The sequence below is a fragment of the Rhincodon typus genome, chromosome 15 (assembly GCF_021869965.1).
Source record: "Rhincodon typus isolate 14 chromosome 15, sRhiTyp1.1, whole genome shotgun sequence".
Lineage (NCBI taxonomy): Eukaryota > Metazoa > Chordata > Chondrichthyes > Orectolobiformes > Rhincodontidae > Rhincodon > Rhincodon typus.
In genome coordinates, this window is record NC_063346.1 from 36,667,925 (window position 1) to 36,677,924 (window position 10,000).

Genomic DNA, 10,000 nt, shown 5'->3' on the forward strand with positions numbered 1-10,000 from the left:
ACGCCCGAAACGTCAGCTTTCCTGCTCCTCTGATGCTGCTTGGCCTGCTGTGTTCATCTAGCTCTACACCTGGTTATCTCAGATTCTCCAGCATGTGCAGTTCCTACTATCTCTGGTACCCCACTAGATACAGCTTGCCAATACAAAAATAACCCATTTATTCCGACTCTGGCTAACAGACACAAGACAATCATTTATTCATGCCAATACATCATCTTCTGTACAATGCGCTTCAATGCATCTGCTTTAATGAATGCATCAACAAATCCTTGTTCAACACATCCTGGGAGGAAAAGCAATGAAGGAGCATCACTAGGGTTCAAGGTCTTTACTGGAACCTGATCACTCAAGCAGCATATTCACTGCAAATAGCGGAACTTACTGAGGGGTAACTATTTCTGAGGAGGCTCTAATCCACCAAACTAGACTCTGATACACTATGCAATTTCCACAAACTAGATGAATAGGCTAACAGGAATATTAGCATTGCACTTTTATTTGCAACAGATGCAGCAATGGCTGCTCAACATGAATCATCAGTTTGAACCTCCATGCTTCTCAGCAAAGTATACAAGTAACAATGGAAAATGCAAGAACATGATCAAACATGTATTTGTCTTGCTGTTGTAAAGTTTCTGGTACTTGTCTTTAACTATAGGTGCAGCACAATATATCCTGGAAAAGACTAGCAGAATAGCAGTAGTGCATTGCATGTTCCAAAACATAGCCACGGAAACAGGCTGTATTTGTATATGAGGTTCAGCAGCAACAAACTGCAGGAGGAGTAGAAAGAGAAGAAATTACCATAAATTTCAAGGAATAACATGAACTCACAACATAGTTTAAGTTCACTTAAGGCCTTTCCTCATGCTGAATGATACGCTATTATCTACAACCCCCCCGCCTTCCAGGAATTCAGCTGTTATGACAACTCCTTATCTGGGAAATATTCATTTTGAAAAAAAACAACAGCTGCAAAGCATAAGTAGATAATTTGCATCTTTATTTCAGCATCATAAATATGTGATATGTGTTTAATGCAATGTGCTACTGGAATTTCTACTATGTGAGACCCCGTCGTGCAGGTGAGGATACTGGCAGCATTCCATCCTGCAACAAGTCCCACTCCCCCACAACCCCTAGACTTGCTGACCTATGTTAAATCTGGTTAGTTACACAGAATGTTAAAATTCTCATCTAAGCGTTCAAGTTCTGGCATAACCTCACCTCTCTCTATTTCTGCAATTTCCTTGAGCCCCAAAATTCTGCACTCCTCCAACTTTGCATTCATGCACTACTGACTTTGCCCTTTCATTGGCAGTGATGCTTTCAGACTGAAATGCTTCAAGCTCTTGAATTTCTCTCCTAAACTTCATCACCCCTCCATGCTCCTCCCATTTTTCTCACCTTCCTTAAAACCAACCTCTTTAGCTAAGCTTGTCGCTTTTCATCCTAATATCTCCTTCCCGGATGCCACGTCGATTTTTGCTTGTTCTTCAACCTGTCCTGAGACGTTTTCTAACATTAACGGTTTTATACAAATACAAACAGTTGTTACAGTGTGCTGCAGCCTCTCTCATGCCGGAAGGAGTAGGCGAGGTGATTTACTAACAAAACTCCTGAACACTACTTCAAGTCATGCAGCCAACCCAGATACTCCCGTTATTGTGCAAGCAAGAGCTCATCATAATACAGCTCTGGAGGCCTTCTTTTTTTATTTTGAAGGTGACTCTTCCTCTCATCTCTGTTAGGCACCTGTAGGTAAGCGATGTGCAGAATCAGGACAACCACTGACACTGATAATCTGTTCAGGCAGACCACTGCAATACAATAAGATCTCAGTCTCTCACTTCTGGTTTTCTAGATTCGTTCATGAAGCATGCTGAAGTTAATGGACCTCAATGCCTAACACGAGTAGAAGGAACCCGAGGGATTTGTTTGTGCCTCCACAAATGGCCAAAGCAATTGCCTTCCATGCCAGTAAAAAAAAAAAATTCAGTTTAGCAGTGAAATAGCCAGTCAGAACCTATAAAGCAGGATTCCTTGCTGACACCTGGACTCAGTGACAGCATCTAATTTTTAAAGTCAAATCTTGGTTTACAAAATCCCTCCATTTCTCCTGAAACTGTATAGTCTACAAGCTTCCACCCAACACTGTATTATCACACTAGTTAAACAGCTGCCATGCTAGATAAGTATCACCTGATGTTGCCTTTCAATTAGCCAAAGAATAATGTTGCTTTTCACACACCTTAACATGACCAAATTGTAAAGAACTAGACCAAATCTTGCCACTCTGCACTTTATAAATATTCTATCAACAAATCACGACTAACTTTCCGATCATGAAGTTTTAATTTCCAAAGTTAGCTCAAGGGAGGCGAGGAGGGAAAAAGACAATTTAAATTAAACATTTTAACTGCAAAAACATTCTTCATGTAATACTTCATAGTTGAAGAAAAACATGGCCTTTATGCAGAAAATAAGTTATACTCAGGAGTTAAGACAATCAATCCTCAAAAATTTGTGTCCTGTGGTTGCTTTTACAGCATGGCATGTTAGAATCACTGAAGAGAAATGTACATCTTTTTTAGTCCCCAGATGCTGTACACTGTTCCCTGGCAAAAGATTTGTTGGGACTGATTCTAAAAGATAGGATTTACATGCATTTGGAGAGGCAAGGACTAGACCCACAGCAACGTGATTCACTTTCATATGCTCTCTGAAATGGCCGAGCAAGCCATTCAGTTGTACCAATCGCTACAAAGTCTCAAAGAAATGAAACCAGAAGGTTCACCTGGCATCAACCTAGGCACCGGAAAAGACAATGGCAGAAACAGCACTGTTAACCCTGCAAAGTCCTCCTCACTACCATCTCGGGGTTAGTGCCAAAATTGGAAGAGCTGTCTCACAGACTAGTCAATCAACAGCCTCACACAGTCATGCTCACAGAATCATACCTTACAATGTCCCAGACATCACCATCCCTGGCTAAGTCCTATTCCAACAGTAGGACAGATCCAGCAGAGGTGGGGACACAGTGATACACTGGGGGAGTGGGTTGTTCCAGGACTCCTCAACATCGACTCCGGACCCCATAAAGTCTCATGGCTTCAGGTTAAACATGGGTGAAGAAACCTCTTGCTGACTATCACATACCATCTTCCTTCAACTGACGAATCGGTACTGCTCCACGTTGAATTAGACTTGGCGAAAGCACCGAGGGTGGCAAGGGCACAAAATGCACTAACGAATTTCAATGTCCACCACCAAAAGTGGCTCGGCCGCAGTACTACTGATCATGCTGCTCGGGTCCTAAAGGACATAGCTACTAGACTGGGTCTGCAGCAGGTGGTGAGGGAACCAACAAGAGGGAAAAAGCATACTTCACCTCATCCTTACTAATCTGCCAGCTGCAGTTGCATCTGTTCATGACAGTATCGGTAAGAGTGACCATCGCACAGTCCTTGTGGAGACGAAGTCCCACCGTCAATTTGAGAATAACTTCCATCGTGTTGTGTGGCACTGTCGATGTTCTAAATGGGACAGACTTCGCACAGATCTAGCACCTCAAAACTGGGCATCCATGAGGCGCTGTGGGCAATCAACAGCAGCAGAATCGTATTCCAGCCCAATCTGTGACCTCATGACCTGGCATATTCCTCACTCAACCATTACCATCAAGCCAGGGGATCAACCCTGTTTCAATGGACAGTGCAGGAGGGCATGCCAGGAGCAGCACCAGCCATACCTAAAGAGGAGGTATCAACCTGGTGAAGCCACCAAACAGGACTACTTGCACGCCACACAGTGAAAGCAGCAACTGATAGGCAGAGCTGAGCGATTTCCACAACCAACAGATCAGATCTAAGCTCTGCAGTCCTGCCACATCCAGTCGTGAATGGCGGTGGACAATTAGACAACTCACTGGAGAAGGAGGCTCCACAAATATCCCCATCCTCAATGATGGAAGAGCCAAGCACATCAGTGCAAAAGATAAGGCTGAAGCATTCGCAGCAATCTTCAGCCAGAAGTGCCAAGTGGATGATTCATCTCGGCCTCCTCCAATGGTCCCCAGCATTACAGATACCAGCCTTCAGCCAATTCAATTCACTCCACGTGATATCAAGAAATGGCTGGAGACACTGGATACTGCAAAGGCTACTGGCCCTGACAACATGACAGCAAGAGTAATGAAGACTTGTGCTCCTGAACTTGCTGCTCCCCTGGCCAAGCTGTTCCAGTGCAGTTACAACACGGGTATCTACTGTACAATGTGGAAAATTGCCCAAGTATTTCCTGTACACAAAAAGCAGGACGGGTCCAACCCGGCCAATTACCGCCCCATCAGTCTACTCTCGATCATCAGTAAAGTGATGGAAGGTGTCATCAACAGTGCTATCAAGCAGCACCTGCTCACCAATAACCTACTCAGTGACACCCAGTTTGGGTTCCGCCAGGGCCACTCAGCTCCTGACTTCATTACAAGCCTTGGTTCAAACATAAGAACATTAAGAACTAGGAACAGGAGTAAGCCATCTGGCCCCTCGAGCCTGCCCCACCATTTAATAAGATCATGGCTGATCTTTTTGAGACTCAGTTCCACTTACCCGCCCACTCACCACAACCCTTAATTCCTTTACTGTTCAAAAATTTATCTTGCCTTGCCTTAAAGACATTCAGTGAGATAGCTTCAACCACTTCACTGGGCAGGGAATTCCACAGATTCACAACGCTTTGGGTGAAGAAGTTCCTCCTGACCTCAGTCCTACATCAGCTTCCCTTTATTTTGAGGCAATGCCCTCTAGACCTAGTTTCACCTGCTAGTGGAAACAACCTCCCTGCCTCCACTTTATCTATTCCCTTCATAATCTTTTATGTTTCTGTAAAAGAGCACGATTCTGCTGCTGCTGACAAAAGAGCTGAATTCCAGAGGGGAGGTGAGAGTAACAGCTCTTGACATCAAAACTGTATTCGACAGTGTGGCATCAAGGAGCCCTAGTAAAACTGGAATCAAAGGGCAAACTCTCTGGTGGTTGGAGTCATACTGCGGATGCTGTAAATCAGGAACAAAAACGGATGTTGCTGGAATAGCTCAGCAGGCCTGGCAGCATCTGTGAAGAAAAAAAATCAGTTCTGAGGAAGGGCCACCGGACCCGAAACGTTAACTCTGATTTTTTTCTTGACAGATGCTGCCAGACCTGCTGAGCTTTTCCAGCAACATCCGTTTTTGTTCCTGATTTACAGCATCCGCAGTTCTTTCAGTTTTTATATACGAAGATGGTCCTGGCTGTTGGAGGTCAATCATCTCAGCTCCAGGACATCTCTGCAGGAGTTCCTCAGGGTAGTGTCCTCGGCCCAAACATCTTCAGCTACTTCATCAATGACCTTCCTGCCATGATAATGTCAGAAGCGGGGACGTTCGCTGATGATTGCGCAATGTTCAGCACCATTCGTGACTCCTCAGATACTGAAGCAGTCCATGTTCAAATGCAACAAGATCTGGACAATATCCAGGCTCGGACTGACAAGTGGCAAGTGACATTCGTGCCACACAAATGCCAGGCTATGACCATCATCAATAACAGACAATCTAACCACCATCCCTTGATATTCAATGGTGTTACCATCACTGAATCCCCCACTATCAACATCCTGCTGGTTATCACTAACCAGAAACTCAACTAGACTCACCACATAAACACAGTGGTTACATGGACGAGTCAGAAGATAGGAACACTGCAGCGAGTAACTCACCTCCTGACTCCACAAAGCCTGTCCACCATTTACAAGACACAACTTAGGAGTGTGATGGAATACTCCCCACTTGCCTGGATAAGTGCAGCCCCAAAGCCCCAACAACACTCAAGAAGCTTGACAACATCCAGGCCAAAGCAGCCCAATTGATTAGCACTACATCCTCAAGCATCCACTCCCTCCTCCATGGATGCTCAGTAGCAGCAGTGTGTACTATCTACAAGATGCACTGCAGAAATTCACCAACGATCCTCAGACAGCACCTTCCAAACCCATGACCACTTCCATCTGGAAGGACAAAGGCAGCAGACATATGGGAACACCACCACCTCCAAGTCACTCATCATTCTGACTTGGAAATATATCATCGCTCCTTCACTGCTGCTGGGTCAAAATCCTGGAATTCCCTCCCTAATGGCATTGTAGGTCAACCTATAGCTGGTGGGCTGCAGCGGTTCAAGAAGGCAGCTCACCACCACCTTCTCAAGGGCAACTAGGGATGGGCAAGAAATGTTAGCCAGCCAGCGACGCCCACATCCCACAAATGAGTATCAAAAACAATTAGGGATAGTCATCATGGTTTCGTATGAGGGAAATCATGTCTCACATACTTGATTTGAGTTTTTTCAGGAAGTAACCAAAAGGTTTTGAAGACAGCACAGCAGCAGACATTGTTTATTTGGACTTTAGCAAAGCCTTTGACAAGGTTCCGCATGGTAGACTAATTAGTAAAGTTAGATCACATGCGATTCAGGATGAGTTTGCCAATTGGATACAAAATTGGCTTGACAGTAGGAGACAGGGGGTGGCAGTGGAAGGCTGTCTTTCAGACTCGAGGCATGTGACCAGTGGTGTTCCACAGGGATCAGTACTGGGTCCATTACTGTTTGTCATTTATGTCATCAATTTGGACGAGCACATAGGAGGCATGGTTAGTAATGTTGCGGTTGACACTAAAATTGGTGGTATAGTGGACAGTGAAGAAGACGATCTAAGATTACAGCGAGATATTGATCAATTGCTCACAGGCAGAGGAGTGGCAGATGGAGTTTCATGTGGATAAATGCAAGACATTTTAGCAAAACAAACAAGGGCAAGAGTTATAAACGTAATGATAGAGTCCTGGGTAATGTAGTAGAACAGACAGGCCTAAGGGTTCAGGTACATTATTCTTTGAAATTTGCATCTCAGATAGACAGGGTGGTTAAGAAGGCATTTAGCATGCTTGCCTTCACTGCTTAAACCTTTTAAGTATTGGAGTTGGGATGTCACGTTGAGGCTATACAGGACATTGGTGGGGCTTCTTCTGGAGTGCTGTGTGCAGTTCTGGTCACCCTGCTATAGGAAGGATATTATTAAATTGGAGAGGGTTCAGAAAAGGTTTACCAGGACGTTGCTGAGAATGGATATTTTGAGTTATAAGGAGAGGTTAAATAGGCTGGGACTTTGTCCCTTGCGCATAGGGGGTTAAGGGGTGACCGTATAGATGTTTATAAAATCATGAGGGGCATAAATTAGGTGAATAGCAAAGGTCTTTTCCCTGGAGTGCACGAGTTAAAACTTTGGGGCATATTTTTAAGGTGAGAGGAGAAAGTTTTAAAAAGGACGAGAAGGCACTTTTTTTTTTTAAACAGAGAGTGGTTTGTACATGGAACGAACTGACAGATGAACTGACGGATGCAGGTACAATTCCAACATTTAGAAGACATTTGGATAACTACATGAATAGGAAAGTTTAGAGGGATATGGGCCGGGGCAGGCAGGTGGGACTAGTTTAGTTTGGGAACATGGTTGTGTGGACTGGTTGGACCAAAGGGTCTGTTTCCGTGCTGTATGACTCTATGACTCCAGCTGATATACACACAAATACCTATTTCCCCAGCACAAGTTACTGGATAATAATTGCAAAATGGAAACTATGACTGATACATTTCCTTCTCCTAAGCCCAGAAAAATTGATGCCATGTACCGTACCGTCACGCTGGCTGAGATGAATAAAATCTGAAATGTCTTGGCTTGTGTATCTGTGTCACAAAATTGAATGCACAGTGAATACAGAAGTTGGCCATGTTTTACTTCTGAAGCCAAAAACAAAATTCCAATAGTCTATGGAGCAAATCCTAACCTTTCGTAACTGTGTAAAACAAACCACGTCAATTGAAACAGGCAGCCGAACTCACTGTCAACCATTTTGCACTCCTGCACAAAGTCAAAATCTACTCATCTTTTTCTGTTTCTGACTAATCAGCTCCTTTTCAAGATGAGATTTTTGTTGCAAAAAATCTGGTGTGGGCAGTTATGCTTTTCTTTTCCTGAGAATCACTTTATTAAACAGTAGGGTCGGTTCAAGTTAGGCTGAACAGCAGGTATTCGAATGAACGAAAGAGGGGATCTTCTGGTTCAAACTTTTTTATTGGCATAGCATGAACAAAGCCTAAGATGACATTGATTCTACTATTGATCTTCACTACCATTTTCCTAAGTGACAGGAAATACCATGTGGTTTTACCAAATCACTGTTTCACAATCCATTAGAGCAACTGCACAGCTAGATTCAAATATCTGCAATCTGTAGTAATGTTAATCCATCATATTCTGCTTCTATCCTATCAGGATTACCATAAGGATTCAGCATACAAACTACAGAAAACAGTGAAGTTCAAATGTCTAATCCCTGTTTGTTATTCAGAAATCAATGAGAAAATTTGGCAAAGTTGTTATTTCTCAGTAAGTCGATCACAATTAGACATTCTGTATGCAAAATTGATTAATTCTCTTCATTTCACAGTTCAATTTATTTGAAAATAAGTGAATGCAATTTAACATACAAAACATGTCGCAAACTCAGTGCTCAGGAAATAAAGAAACACTGCTTACATCAAAGGCCGTTGGCTTGAAAAAAAAACACACAAAAGGTAGCAATGAAAAATAGCAGCCCAACATGAAACAGATCAAAGAAAAAGCCAAGGAAAATGAGGAACCAGGGGGTCCTTTAATTATTGTCCATATCCGCCAAGACATGCAGAGGTACAAAAGAATAAGTTTTGAAGGCCACTGTTTTTTTGTCTTGCTGTGGCCCCAGTTTCCACAGTCAGTGCCAGCTCTCATCAAACTACTCTGCCTTTCTTGCCAATAAGGCACCCGGACAGAGGGTCCGCCCACTGGCTAGGGGATTGTCGACAGCAGTGTTTGCTGAAAGGCATTCAGGGACTGCTTCTGGCAGCACCCCAGGAGTTTCTCTGGGAAGGACAGATCTAGTTACCCAAGGCTGCTTTTTATGTAAGCTTTTCTGGTTAAACCCAGAGTTCATGCACGGTACCGCACCATAGGCAGCGGATCAAACTTGGCCCCTGGCTGATCCAGCAACTGAATACTCAGGGACTGAGGCAGATTTTTTTCTGTAGACTTAAACTTACTTTTAACACCAGAAATACTGTGCAGCTTCTACCTCAGTATATTATAATCCTCAAGTAGCAGTGATTCCCCAAGGCTAAAATATGTGTGCTTTTGTCAAAGGAAATTCACATCTCAGACAAAAATCCATTTTTCTCAGTAGATTTCAAAATAAATATTGGCATAACCTCTAATGCTGTCAAAATTGTTTATAAATTCATATATTTTCAGAAGGAACACAAGCAATGAAGATTTTCTTTAGTTTTTAATGCTTAAATGATCACACTTCACTTCCCTGTAATTTTAATGAAATATAAAGCTTATTCTAAATCACTGATACAACCGTTTGCAGCTGTTGATTTTTTTTACATTAAAGATTATGGAACAACTTAACAATAAGAGGAGACGATAAATTATTTGCTTCTGGCTTTAAAATACAAATGTTGGTCTATTCCATAATCAGTGCATCGATGGCATGACAACAACTCAAGTACTTTATAGTCTTCAGAATTAAATACTTAAGTGCTATTTTACAATTATGTGCTACTAACCCATGAAGTGAACAGACAGGGCAGAGTTCATAATGATAGAATACAGCAAGGTCGTCCCATTGTGCCAGAGGTCTATACTTAAACCAAAGATGTTCAGTAATTACTTACTTGAATTTGATTATTTTCTCCGTCAAAGGCACTTCGATTTTGAAAATGTCAAGACATTATGTTATTCAAAGACAAGTACTGAATTAAAAAAAAAACAGACCATTCCCGCTTCCATTCATTTGGAAAAGGAAGTGAGGAGAACAATAAAAATTATGTTTCTGTTATCTATCCAAGAACATTAAAATTATCTT

At 42.7% G+C, this 10,000-nt stretch overlaps 1 protein-coding gene across 9 annotated transcripts in view; it reads right to left on the minus strand.

The window, feature by feature from the left end:
* znf423 (zinc finger protein 423) overlaps window positions 1-10,000 on the minus strand; it is a 333,162-nt gene that overhangs the window by 217,651 nt on the left and 105,511 nt on the right. Inside the window, exon 1 of one of the 9 annotated variants that reach the window (XM_048605860.1) lies at window positions 9,810-9,943. The exons of the other annotated variants lie outside the window; for them this stretch is intronic. The gene's annotated coding sequence lies outside the window, so the exon portion shown is untranslated. Of the gene's footprint in view, window positions 1-9,809; window positions 9,944-10,000 lie in introns of those variants that run through there. 9 annotated transcript variants of the gene reach the window in all.